Source organism: Aphis gossypii, chromosome X (assembly GCF_020184175.1).
Source record: "Aphis gossypii isolate Hap1 chromosome X, ASM2018417v2, whole genome shotgun sequence".
NCBI classification, from domain to species: domain Eukaryota; kingdom Metazoa; phylum Arthropoda; class Insecta; order Hemiptera; family Aphididae; genus Aphis; species Aphis gossypii.
Genome location: NC_065533.1, coordinates 18819556 through 18835153, shown reverse-complemented (window position 1 = coordinate 18835153; position 15598 = coordinate 18819556). Strand labels below are relative to the sequence as shown.

At 28.6% G+C, this 15598-nt stretch overlaps 1 protein-coding gene across 1 annotated transcript in view; it reads right to left on the bottom strand.

Annotated features, from left to right (window-relative positions):
* The window catches only part of LOC114122504 (leucine-rich repeat and fibronectin type III domain-containing protein 1-like protein), a 39978-nt gene extending 33629 nt beyond the window's left edge, over positions 1-6349 (bottom strand). The window contains exon 1 of the mRNA XM_027985183.2: positions 5896-6349. The gene's annotated coding sequence lies outside the window, so the exon portion shown is untranslated. The remainder of the gene's footprint in view (positions 1-5895) is intronic.
* Positions 6350-15598: the final 9249 nt, after the last annotated feature.

Here is a 15598-nt window from a genome sequence, read left to right as displayed (position 1 = left end):
AAAAATCGTCGACGACGTTGGGGACTAAAAGCTAATTGAAAAACTGACCACCTCTTCTATACGCTTTATGACGACCACTTCTTATAAACGGCAATCGCGTATCTCCGACATTTTTTTTTTTTTTTTTTAAACGAGTAAAAACGTCTTATTTCAATTCAATTTATTGTGATGTATAACACGCGCGTTGTTAACATTTGGATAATATACCGACATTAGTCGGATTAAATCAAGACATTAAAGCCTGCAATACGTTTTGGTTAATGTTTAATTCTGCGTTTACGGACATAAAATAACAACACGATCTGGACACTCTCCGGCAATACCAGATAATGTTAAATGTTCGATTAGGTGAGTGTAAATCTCCGAGTGTTTCGTGCAATCCAAAACGCCATGGAAGCGTGCCGTATACCTAATAAAAAATGGTAACATTTTTATTCTACGTTTAAAATAAACTGTTATTTAAGCGTAGAGGACTCTAAGAGGTCGCTAATCTCGTATAATATTATAATGTTTCAGTTTTACAAACCAATCATATGACATTTGCTTTAACGTTAGAGTGAATTACCATATTCAATAATATAAAAATAAGAAAACTATGTAGGGCACTTCGTAGACTGTTTTTTGTGAGTTATTATCGTTTTATAATTACAACAAAAACCAATAACAGTCTATACGAGACGCCTTCCATCGGTAGTAATACGCGTCACGCTCCGTGTATTTAAATTTTAAATATTGTCAAAATATTACAACGTTTTGTGAAAATTAATAATTTGACTTTCAAAATAATTATATAAATTGCCTTTTTAAGCGTATAAATTGAGTCGAAATTTTAGAATTTTGAGTAACAAAAAACTAACCTAATTTATTAATATTTTTATTTAAGATAATTTAGTAAACTAAACGTTTACGATTGGTTATTACAAGAATAATGAAATAATTGTAGACAGTGATTTTTTTTAAAGATCATATTATGTTTTGCAAAAATGTTGAGCAGAAACAAAGTTATTTACACGACAAATACGTAGAGACGCGCCGCAGAAATAATATAAATTATGCTATAATGTCGTTTTCATGTGTATACTTAAGTACCTAAACAATAGAAATAGTTGTATTATATATATATATATAATACATATGCTGCACTATTCTGGTTTGATTGAATATTTTTTTTTTTTATTGAAAAACGTTATACATTTACGATGGAGTTTAATTTTCTTTAATAAGCTAAATACATTTGAAGCAACGTAGTGTAAGTATAGGTTGATAAATATATGTATTTACAGTTATTATACATTAGCCAATTGGCTTAAACAAATATACTCGTAAAGTGACAGTTATGTTTCAGCTAGCTTCTTGAACGAGTAAATATAAATATATTTATTTCTACGTGCGGACGTAGAACAGTTTTAATTTTTAAAGAAAAATGATTTTTTAACTGTTTAATAGGCGTACGTGTGAAATTCATTCTAAAATAAGTCCTACATGTGTTGATGTTATACGAGAGTATCTTGACGTGTTCCCTATATGTGGAATATTTGTACATACGCGTATAATATATATGTATATTGAATATTGATACATAAAAAATACCGGTTCGTGGTTTTTAAGCTGTTTCTGTTCCTATTATAAATGAAGACGTTAACATATTATTGTTGTATGGTAATTTATTCACGAAGAAAAAAAAATACTCGATTTGTTTTATTTACGTTTCTATAAAATGCCGCCGCCGTCATCACCGTCGTCGTCGTCGTCGTCGTATAGCGGTACCTATACAATTAGTACGAACCAAGTTAGGATCCATGAATTGGTATAATATAGTTTTACGATAAATTTAAAAAAAAATTATTTTTTCTCTAATCGTTTTGATTGTAAATATAATTTTCTGAATACCTATAGAAACTACCTTTACGTATTATAATACAAATATCTACCTTCGCTCATGTATTTTAAGTCGTAACTATGTATATTTTATATTCTGCGGAGTTAAACTAAAATATTTGTACGACGACGCGCATATTATCGTTAATCACGTGCGTTGAAGTCACCGACTTTAGTATTGCTATGTCCAATACGAAACACTGCGATAAATTATAATATATTATATTGTGGTCAGGGATAGGCATATCTTGGATAAAAAATTTATATCTCGTGTATTTTGACATTTTTAATTTTATCCAAATAATTTTGTTTTTGCTGTGTATTGTTCATCGTGTATCTTTTTTATTTTCCTGGAAAGCAGAATTATTTACTATGAAAATTAATAAACTATCGTACGGTAGCCTAAATATGGTCTCCTAATTAATCTGTTGACTAAACAAACGACTATACAATTTTACAATATATATATATTATATACATAATATACCGTATGTATGTCTATAATATATAATTTTCAGTAATAGTTGTTGTACATTTAGAGTAATTAAACAATAAGATATCATTAGAGAAATATCATAATATTATGCACACATTTAATACAATTGTTTCAATTTCTATTTACTTATTTTTCTATTATATAGGTACACCTTGTATTCATTTTTGCCCACGGTTTTATTTTATTTTTTTGTTCGTCGTTAAATAACAACTAATCCGTCATATTATATGGCTATATAAACACAGAAATACACATTTATACACGTGTCCACATTATGATATATATATTTACAGTAGTTAATTAATTTATCATGGTCGTGTACGTGTACCTATATACCTATAATACTTCATTCAATACAATGCCCACGATATTTCACCAACGCCGAACACTTTCATCTCATTTAATCTCAAAAAAGTGTGTGTCTAAACGACTATAAACTAGTTAATCCAAATATTGTTCACGCGGAGACAGGATTGTAAGTATATATAATATGTCTAATGTATACGTATCTATTACATAACGGTAACTGTCATTCAATACGTAATAACGTTATTCCGTCGGCCAGTGAATAACCTATACAGGACACATAACTTATATACAAATGTATTTATTTTATATTTTGTAATTACAACAAACGATATAGTAATAATAATAATACATTATATGTATATTGTATATATATATATATATAATACACTAGCTGTAAAGTTTTGTTACTATATTATATTATGAGCTATTATCCGTATTATGTTTATACGCGAAGTGGTTTTTTTACGTTATTATTTCCCTGTCGGACATTGAGGAGGACTCATATCGGAACGTCGTACGTGTATCTGCAATCAGTACGACGTTATATGTATTCTTTTCGAGATCGGTAACAGAAGAAAAAACGTCAATATCATAACTAATATTCAAAATAATGAATACTTATCAAACATATGTATAATCTGTATAGAGTATAGTAAGCCAATGCTTTAATTATTTATAACATATTTATTATTGATTCGTGACTATTGTTATATATTAACACGGTAAACTGCTATGCCTAATTGCTTATACATATAAATGTTTGCGTGAATTTAAAATTAAAAAGCTGGTAGCTATGTTACTAGATATTATATATCTATTTTTCGATTTTTAAAACGATTTGTTGCAAAAGTTCAAAAATAAGTTACACAATACTTTGAAAATATTATTTTAATCTCTTGTTCATCTAGGTAATATTAAATTTAAATTATTAAGTTACGAAATAATATCTCCATACAAAACAATGTATTTATCATTAAGTTTACGACAAGGTGACTGACTTAGATTTAATAAAATGTTTAAAAATTAATAGGTCTACCTTCTCATGGTATGCTACTTGGTTATTATTTACTAATAATGTATAAATTATCTACTACGCCGTAAATAATAAACTTACATAATTATTATAACAATCCATAACACTGTAAAATTATAATAATATATTCACAAAAAATTTATGACTCCAATTAGGAAGGCACTTCTGTTTTCAAACTAAAGACATTCAAGTTTCCGAAAAACCATGAGAACAGTTGTTTCCCAGGAATTATAAAATAACGTTAATTATTATTGTAAGCTACTTCGTAGTTGTACTATGTTTGACCTTTTAATAAGAATTTTAACCTAAAATGACCTTGTATTTTGTCAAATAAATATAAACCGTTTTAAAATTATTTCAAATATCATCGTCCATCCTTTAAATACACACATATATTATCTATTAATTTTAAGTTAAGTTACTTAGGTACCTATTGAAAATTTATTTAAATTAATTACTCTGATTAAATCATGTAATTGAAATAGTTTAATTAAAATCTGTTCAATGGGAACATATTATATATTATAATGTGACCAAAAATACATCAGTAAGTATCTTTTGAAACAACGAAACTGATTTGTCATTTGGGAAGAAAAAAATATATAGGTTGCTATGATAATGTGAGAAAAACATAGTACCTATACCATTTCTAGTCTTCAGATGAATGGAAATAACCGAATAGGTAATTAAAAATTAGGTTACCTACTTTAAATATAAATAAATAAGTAGCTGAAATCTGTGCAGATATTACTAATCTTAAATATAAAAATATTTAAGTTATGTACAATCAAGTAAACAAATGTTGGACTACACATAGCTCATATTCCAACAATGTTATATTACATATGTAAGTATAAAATATCGTAAATCGTACAGAGTTTATAGATTCAATTAAGCAGTCTTAGTACAAGATTATTGTATTAGCAAAAGATAATAAACAAGCCGAGACAATAATAAAAAAAAACAGTTTCGAATACTAACGAAACCTATTAAAATAGTCAATTATATTGAAAACCATACAATACACCATTTCAAAATATCTATTATTGATCTTTAATTTTATATAGGCCTATCGGCGAAAATCGTCAATTAAGAGTGTTCTATAACTTATAGCACAGAGCAAAATTTTCAATTAAAATGTTCATCCAGACCTTTATGTACTTAAATATGTATAAAAAAAAACATTATGCTTTAATATTGTATAACATTTACACAATAAGATATCAATATTTTATTATTTTTAGAACAGTTTTAACTCGTTTAGATTACACGGAATTAAAAACAAATGTTGTGATTTAAAATTTAAGAATTGATAAATAATAGATTATAGACAAATAAATGAAAAAAAAAATAGAAATTGTTATCACTTATTAGAATTGCATGCATATTACATTTTCAAAAATGCCAACAGAAATTATTCGAAATAATAAATGCTAGCTGGCGAGAAATCATCTTGCACGAATACATATTTTTCAATATCTATATAATATTATATTCAAAGAAGTAAGTAAGTCATAGAATAATAGGTATATTAATATATTATGATGACAAATTGAAAAAGACATCTATCGAAAGGATAATAATATTATAGTATTCCTTGTAACATAGGCGGTTTGAGTATAAAATTATTGATATTTTGCTTCACAAATATATTAAGGGGTATAGGTGATTTTTTAAAAAATTTGCTGAGCGTAACGCACGAGTATAGCTTTAATTTTCAATTAAGCTAACAATGATATCACAGTAAAAATGTATTCGATTATTACAGTTAATATAGTTGTTTTCATTACAAATTCCTCTAAAGAGGTAAGACGGATAACTATGGTCTTACACGACGTAATATTATAATAATATCGTTACCATTCGTGTATATATACCTCGGGTGTTTAACGGTACGTATTCGTAGTGGTATAGCTGAGCTAGCCTAACTAATTCTAGAATTCCGAGTGCACTCCAAAAGTCCTTAAGCGTACAGTGTATATAAGTACATTTCATCATGCTACTCTGTCGTGTTCGAAACTACCCCGTGCAAACAAGCGTGTGAGTAAGCTCATAACTATATTTGTCACTCAACATCACCGCGTTGTGAAATAAACGTCATCAATATAAGTTATACCACCCACGGAAAAGTAAAATGTCGACAGTGTCGTGTAAAGGATAAACGAAAGAAAAAACTCACTTTTGAATATGTGTTGGACGATGGACACGGTTTAGTCATCTTTGCACGACATGCGTGTCGGATAATCGCACCCTTTCGAGATGCGCCCTGCAGTCAAAATACGCCGAACCGGGAAAAATCGTATGGAGACACCGTTGACGGGCAGGCATGTAAGTCAATACTCTCGAAAAATCGAGTACCCGCGAATCTGTCGGCGTTTAACAATATCGTAGGTATGTATATACGGTCGTAACGTGGTCGTCACCGGTGGAAACGGCGTCCCCGCGGATGTCTCGCGGAGAGAAGAATTTAGCCGGAAAAGAGCACTGTGGTCCGGCAGTCGGGTAGGCGATGCTACGACGATCGACTCGGGTAGGTACCGTGCGCGTGTGTGCGTTTGGTAACCGACAACTGGTTCGACGGTTCTCGGGTCGCCGGTCTCGCGGAAAGACGGTTAGATACTGACGACTGTGGCGGCGGCGGCGGCCGGCTTGCTATATTATATTCTCGTTCTCGTTCTTGGCGGGGAGACGGCCGGCAGTCGGCACGTATATATATATATATATAGGTATTACATATATTTTTACTTACAGCAGCCTACCACGCCGTTGTATACATAATACCTATACTATAGTGCGTGTGTGTGTGTCCGATGTGTTTGCCCCGCGGAGAGAACAGTCGCGCAGTATATACCTGCAACAGGTACCTATATATATATATAATAACACAATCGTATATAATAATAATAATAATAATAATAATAATAGTAATAGTAATAGTAATAATATGTACCCGCAGAGTACACAATATAATAATATTATAGTGGTGGTCAATGCACTTCGGGTTTTGTGCCGCGAGTTCAGCCCGATATAACGTATACGGTGGTATGCGTGCGCGCGCGCGGTGTAAATATCTTTGCCCGCCGTGAGTGTTATTTGTTTAATACGCATCAGACACACACACACTCACACACGTCATAACGAATTACGAATATTATAAAAAAATATTATATTATATTTTGCGACGTAACAGCAAATCGTGAACGGCGACCGACCGCAAAAACACGAAAACAAAATTTCGTAAATTTTTACTACATATAACGTTATGATAATATGCAGAAAGATACCTTTACCGATGTGGCGATGTATAATATTATTAAATTTCGGTTAAAATTCCATTTCAGTATTGATCGCGTCTAATAATAGTATAATTATTGGATTTGTTTGTATTTTTTTGCCGTCTATGACTGATGAGCTAGGGCTTATCCGTCTAAATATTCTCAAAGTCTTAAAAACGTATTGTCTTTGTGTAGGTACCTATATCTTAGGCAGAAAATATTTGAGGGCAGTGACGAAGGTGTCATAACTACCCTAATACTTTTTGGTTTTCTATTTGTCTATCGGTTTTCTATCGTTTAGGTATATTCTTAAAATAAAAATGCATGTCATCGATATTATTTTCTGTGTGGTTTACGATTTCCACATACAAGTTAAGTCGATTGACAACAATACAGTATTATACCTACACGAGATCAAAAGAACCACCTGCCCCTGCACCTTCCCAAATAATATCACCAGGAAACAGGTGACTGCCATCACTTGACTTATAATAGGACATTCACATCACCTACCAGTACCTCGTGAAGTGAGAAGAACCCTCAGTCTGCCCCAGCTGCAGTACTCCCCCTAACCATCAAACACATCCCCAAAATATAATTTCGGAGCTATGATGAAAAGGAAAGAAAAAACTAAGATTTGCCAGATCACCTTTCCGATGCATTAAACCCAGACCCACTCAAAGTCAAATCCATCATTGAATCACAAAAGTACAATACAATGTATTATTGTATTGTGTATAAAAAATCGTATATAATTGTATATAATAAAGTCAGTCCAGTGGCCATTGCTGTCGCTGACTTAGTTTGTTGTGAATAGAAAAAAAAATATCAAATATGTGATAAAGTAATGAAATCACATTAACCGCTATCATAGAGTGATTTACTCCAAATTGTTAGTAATAGTCAAGAACATATTTGAAGTTAAAAGGAAGAATATATAGTTCTCGTTGTAGCGTGGTCCGAGTCAAAATTGCACATTCCTCCCTGCCTCCTATTTGAAAAATCTTTTTTTTTTTTATTTGAAAGTCACTGCATTTTAGAGAATCATTTAATAATATTCACACACATATAATATTATAATTTTAGGTATATAATTAAATGCTATGTATAAATAGCAGTTTAAATCTGTTAGTATTCTCGTATACAAATTACACCCTTAGACATTTCTTTTATCTTGGATCAAATTTGGCGCAGATTACACGCTTTTATTATTGTGGGCGTAGGTACGCACCTACATCTCCTTGCTATGCAAGTATAATATAATTAATAGGCGTACCGCAGTAGCATATTATCATTGTTTAGTATTCGCGTTGTGTTCACAGCGGAGAGCGTAAATATTTAGCGACCCGAACGGTAAACGATGGAAAAGAACGGACGTGACAAGAATATCGTCGTTTTACGTTTTCATCGGCCGGCAGAGGTTTTCCAGTTTAGTCTGTTTGTTTTCGCGTTGTGGTTAATCTCGCTTTTAAAATAAATAATATCGACAACGATTGATTTACGTCTTGTTCGTATTACATTATCGTATATTCATATCGATCGGATCGTTGCATTCAATAAATTGTGTTAGTCATAGATAGGTACCTACTACTGAAAGTTTACGTGCTGAAACTGCAGTGTACATTATACGAATAATAATAACGATAATAATGTACCGCAGAAGTTTTAGTGTCGAACAAAAGAAAAAAATGTAATTATTCCCTATAGTTAAGACTTAAGGTCGATAGGTAGATTTTCAGATTATAGGTGGACCTATAATACACTTATTCGATTTATAAAAAATAGTTTTAAAAGTTAAAACCGATTATTATCGGACATTATTGTGTCATAGAGGTGTTTTTATTATCGTGTATACCTACCTATATTAAATTATAGTATTAAAAATTACAATGTTACAATTATTTACTTTTTTTTTTCCAAGAATATTATCATTGTTGTTCTCTGAAATTTTCATATAAAATATTCAAACGTTTTTTTTCTTGCACATTCTTCATAGTTCTCGTATATGTGGGTCAAGATGAATTTTAATTTAAGCGTGCGTAGAATAATTAGGCATGATAATTGTGTAACGTTATTCGAGTGTTATAAAACTAACTAAGTAGGTATATAGTTTTATTGTCTGAAAATGTTTGCATCTTATTGAACTCAATAATGCAACTATGACGATTCTGTATAAGATACGTACGAACTTCGGTAATAAAGCGTTATTGTAAAATTACAATAATTTATATAATTAAAATTAATAATATACCTTATAACATGTACCTATGAAAAATACTATCGAAATACACCATTAGACATTAAATAAATAATTTTTTTAATTTTAATACTAATACTAAACGTAAAAAAGAAATACAAATAATTGATTATCTACAATAATAGTACGACGTATATTTTCAAATTGAACCCTATGCATACAAATTAAAAAAATATAAATAAATATTAGTTTTGGAGAAACCTATTTTATTATAATTCATTTATACTTGTGCACCATAATGTTATTTATCTGGTAGGGCAAACTGTGTTCAATTCTAAGTATTAATACAGATTTAAAATATAGTTATTGTAATTTTTAGTACATCTATTTCTTATTTATTATTTAATAGTTAATTTTTATATAGTGGCTTATGTATAGTAATCAACTGAAATCTGAAGAATTAGGCACCTATGTTGAATAACAATAAGAACTAGTTTGGTGACTTGAACGCCTAAAAAATTTACTTATTTAGGACTTACTTATTACTTATTAACAACCTGCAGCTTATAAAAATCATATCTTACTTTGACATTGAAACCCAAATTATAATCACATTTGGTTGAAATAACGGACAAAGGAAATCGAGAAAATCAAAAATACAATTTACAACTGAATTAATCCGTATAATATAATAAAAAAATCAAAAAAAATCAATTAAGCACATAATCACAGAATTCTATCAATATTATTAGTGACTTCAGAAAACACAAACCTCATTCTATAGCACTGCAGCATTAGATTTAAAAACAGAAAACATCATCACATGATTAACTTCCTAAGAAAAACAAATTTATATAATTAATTAATTTTACTTAAAAAAAAAATGTATTTAAATGTTTTAAAGTTTGAAACCATTTTATAAATATAAATCTGTAATGTACAATTTGAAACTAATAACATTCGTCGTTGATGTTTTTAATGATTAAAAATAGAAAAAAATAAAATTACTAACTAACTTATACAAACTTATGATTATCAAATAACATAAAGTTAGAAGCAAATATTTTTAATTTTTTAATTATCATACAATATATTTTGAAAAAAATCTAAAATAGAATATTGCAGCAAGAAATTAAACTGGTATAAAAAATTAGTTAAATTTAATATCATTGTACAATAAAACAAATTATACTATAGTTTCAATTGTTTCATAAACATGCAATATTGTAATTTATAATAGGTACATTACAGTTTCAGTAATCGCGTAGTATGGAAATTCTCTGATCTAGGATTAAAAGATCTATTGAAATTTTTTTTATTTTTGTACAGGTTACGCATATTTATGTTAAAGATAATTATTTAAAATCTGATTATTGGTACTATAAATTTTTAAATGTATTTAATGGCTATATTTTCAAAATATGGTGATTTTTGTTCAACTTAATAAAGTATTATTGTATTCAGTACTCCTGCAATAATCCAAATTTTTGTTTTTCAAATAACAAACTTCTCTTTTCTACTGTAAATTGTTTTTTTTATAAAATTTTGACGTATAAAAATTCAAATTTAAAAGTGTTTTTTTTGAGTTATTTAACTTAGTGTACTGAAGAAAAATGATAATACGCCCACGGTAATGTGTCTGGCGTGGTATCTATTCATACAAATATTATAGTGTTTTAAACATTTTAGTAATTAATATTGGTCCATCAACATAGATTATGATTTGTGAAAATGATCCAAGTATAATAAATAGGTACAAGATATAACATTGCATGCATTTAATATTTTTGTAAAACTATTTTTAAGGACATTTATCCTTAGTGTAGACATTAAAAAAACTGACAAACTGTTCGTTAAAATTATGAATCATGTGCAATAAAGTTTGGGGAGTTTCCATTTGAAAAATAGAAGTTTATATCACCATACGCCATAGCATATTCTTTAATTATAGTACAAAAAATATCTAGAATATGAAAACATATGGGGTTTAAAGGCGTTAAGAAAATTTCAAAAACTTAAATTTGAATAGATTCGTTATTTAAATAAAAAAAACGAGGGTGAGCATGTTTGATGATTTGTCGTGTATAGTATAGCCATGTCTGTACATAAATTAAATAAATGCGATCGGATATGACGCGACGTTGTATTTTTTGTCCACAAGACAATAGCGGTCTCGCCATTAGGAGCAATGAGTGGATACTGATTACCTACTATTATACGTATTATGAAGTTATATTATGTATACACAACTATCGTGTTATTATCCTGTGCCTATATTTAATATTATGTATACATAACGCGGGAATAGTCTGCTGTACAATACACAGGCACATAAATATACCTTTCATGGGATTTGGCTGGCGCACGGCCCGTGGGAGAAACGCCCGACACGCCTATCATCTTCACCAGCTTGGGGGTTTTTGACACCGTGCACTGTCTCGATAGACAATAATATCATCTGCGACTCAATTCTGCAACAGTATAATTTTAAAGATGGGTACAATATCATGATAACATAATAGTCTTATATTGTTAGGTAATATTATCGAAAACCGTGAGCGTTTTGAAAGCCGGCCAAAGGCGCTGCAACTGCTTCATGTATTATACGGACACATACTTACATTCAAAAAGAAAAAAATATAATTTGTATTAAATCTTATTTTTGGTTATTTTATTTAATATTTTAAAACGAAAACTAAATAAGTGTAACTATAGAAGAATAAATCGTATATTTAGGGACGCCAAGCACACTTTTTAAAAATGTCGGCAAGGGTTAATATGTTTTGTAAGGCTTACACGTGTTTGGATCAGGACTAGATTAAACTTTGTTCAACATCACCAAGCGAATTTAACCGGAGTATCACGGACATGGACTTGAGATATCGTAAAATTTTTTAATGATAAATATAATATACTATACATATTACATATTATAAACATATTTTTTAAAATTAAAAATTGCGAAAGTTACAAAAAGTGATTAAACAGCATAAATTATAAGCTATGACATGTTTATTGTTCGATTATTTTAATAAATTTAATAGTAGTTATTTGGTATAGCACTAATTTATTAATATAAATAAAATATATATTTTAATAAAATAATTTTGGATTCATGATTCCTGTTGAAAAAATATAAGGAAATATTAACAAAAATGTCCTTTAGAATTTAGAAATATTATTATAGTATTCGACATGACATCGTATATTATTGAGGATTGTATAGGTTTATGTATACTTACAGAAAAATAAGCACAACTAAAATAATGAAACTTGAATTTGTCGAGAATAAATGAAAATAGGTAAGTAATATAGTAAACTAGGAAAAAGTATATCATTTAAATTTTTAAAACAATAAAAGTATATTTTGTATAAGTTTATAACACTTATGTAATTATATAATAATCAAAGTTAGTTGTACCTAAATAAAGTGCCCAAACAGTTTATATAAACATTCAATAACAAAAAAAAAATTAAGTTAAGAATATTAATGTCTTAAACATCATGACTTTAAGAGTTAAACTTTCAGCATATTTTTATTCGAAAATTGTATACATGTCAGCGCTAAAATGTGAAAAAGATAAAACTCGTACATTATACATTTTTTAGATATAATTCATTTAACATAGACGTCTTGTATTTGTTTATTAAGTTATTATAAATCCTTTTTAGAAAACTGTAAGATAAAAATGATAAAAATAATTATTTTATTTTATTATTTTTGGAGCAAGGAAACAAATTTGTAAAATAATATACATCTACGTATCAAGTTGAACTATTGACGAGACTACGAGAGCACAAGTTTGACGTTCAAAAATAAAATAATATATAGTTCAAAGATTTAACCATTATTTTTCAAAATTTTAAAATTTTAAATACCTAAATTATTTCGAAATTAAGTGAAATCCAATTTTCAGGTTAACGCGTTGACATAATTTTTGAATAGGGAGATTAATGATGAAAAAAACTAGACAATAGATATTTGAACTAGCCATGGAAGTAGAACAAATAAGTACCAACATTTTTTTTTTATATGTACATTAAATATTAATTCAAAATGTGTCTCGTAATAAATAATAAAAAATACTGAACTATAATAAAACCTACTTGTTTTTTAAAATGAGAATTTGTTAAAACCTAACAGGCTTATGATATAAAACTCAATATGTACAAGATTGTGCTCAAGATTAAAACACAGTAAAAAAATATTTCTAAGGCTTATTTAAAGCTATCCAAATGGATCTTTAAATGAATAATAACGATTTTAGTTATTATTCGTATCGTATAGCTTAACAAATTATTAATGTGACTTGAATCATTTCACCATTACACATAATATTAGGTACTATTTATTTTTCATGCACAATTTAATTTTTTATGTATACCTTATGATTAATAACAATTATTATTATTGTTAAATATATTTTTGTACGAAACATTAAATATATAACTTACATTTAACTATTCAGCGCAATAAGTATTTGTGAGATAGGGGATAAAAGCAATATTGGGGGTACACGATTCAGGAGCCACTCATTGATCACACTTAGAAGGTCTCAACATCATTTTTTAAGTCTATGTTTTATATCAGAGTTTTCATAGTTTTCTAATCGAGTGATAAATGTTAAAAAAAAATTTAAGTTTTTCCAGCTTTCGTTTTAATACTAAGATGTTAATAAATTATGGTCGAGTTAGAATTTAACTGTAGAGTGTCAGTAATTTTAAGAAATATAATATTTTTGAAAGCTTGAATTTTGTTTAGATTAGATTTTTAAGCCGATCTTCATTTTTGAATCCTATATATGGGATTTAAGAGCTAGGTATTTGTATAATAACTTAGTTTTTAAAGTAGTAAATTAATTTTTTTAAAGCAATATTTTTAGCGATTGGAATTTTGCATTAAAAGTTAATTGGTTTTTCTTATTATGGCTTTGCCAAGTTAACTTTTTTTGAGATTAAGACCTAAATATTTTACAATTCCGATAGAAGGAATGGATAGATTATAAATGGGTTCATAATAAAGTTCGTATGAACCCACTTCGCTCAGAATAATTTTTTTTAACTTAAATTTAATACATCCATTATACAGGGACCTTAATATTATCATTAATGAAGTACATTTAAAACCTACCGTATTTGTCCTTTTTTTTCCTCTAAAAACATGTCAATGTATGTCCTTTGAATACTTTAATACATAGTATTTTGTCCTTAGATAATTATTATTTTTTATTCTGATACCATGCATAGTAATGATTGTGCAATAACAAGATTCAATAAAAGTTTAAATATTATCATAAAAAGACAATAATATTGGCGATAGAGTGACCCCCGCATCATCGTCACCCTTAAAAATAAAAAAAAAATGATACGCGATAGCGTATCTATTGTAAGGAAGACGTCGTGTAGATTATTTGCGTGTTTGTGTTAAGAGTGCCCTCATAAAGATGGCATTATTATACATAAAGGATTTTATATATTATATTACAGTAAGTTTATATGAGAACAATTTTTTTATATATAAGTATTACGTACATGCAGTGACTGTTGGAATGTATATACCACTTATAAACAATGTCGGCGCACGCCTATATGTACAATAATATATAATATACGCGTACCTTAGCGATATAATAGGCGTATATTATGGCTCGCTATATTCAATAAATTAGCGCGCGCGTATAAGCATACCCATTATCCTTTGTTCGAATAGGACGGCGTACTTAATACTTATCGTGGAAGACGAAAAATCCGGAACGCACACGCACCTCCCAATGGACACGTATTGTAGTGGTAGCAGCGGGGTCGTGTTATTTTATTGTATGCGTAACAACGGACTGAAAGAAAAAAAATAAGAAAAATACAGAAAAAGAAAAAGAAAAAGAAAACGACGAGTGGGCGAGATCGCCGAAAGATGGTTTGCTGATTAGGTGTTCTCGCCGTGTTGTGTAAATCGTTCGCTATTATCTTACACAAGGTAATTCTTATATTTATCATTATAAACAGTCATTTCATCTGCAAGAAAATGTGTTTTTGAAAACTTTTCTTTTTGTTCTAAATTTACTTTAAAGTGTTAACACGACACAAAATTTATGAAAGAACATTATATATAATACCATAAATTATCGTTATCGTTTTTTTACTAAATTTTAGTATTTATTTATTTATTTTTTTTTTAATCGATCATCAGAAATGTGTACTTAAAGTTTAGACAAGGAAATAAGTGCAATTACATTTTTTGAGTACAACTATAGAGTTGATCATTTGATGTATTATAGGATATAAGTATATTTTATTTTTGCTTTTTAACATTGTTTTAATATTATGTTTGACTAAATTACTCGTATTACTCGTATTTTTGATATTTAACATTTACTTTTACACATTGTATAATTTACATAATTTTTTTAATT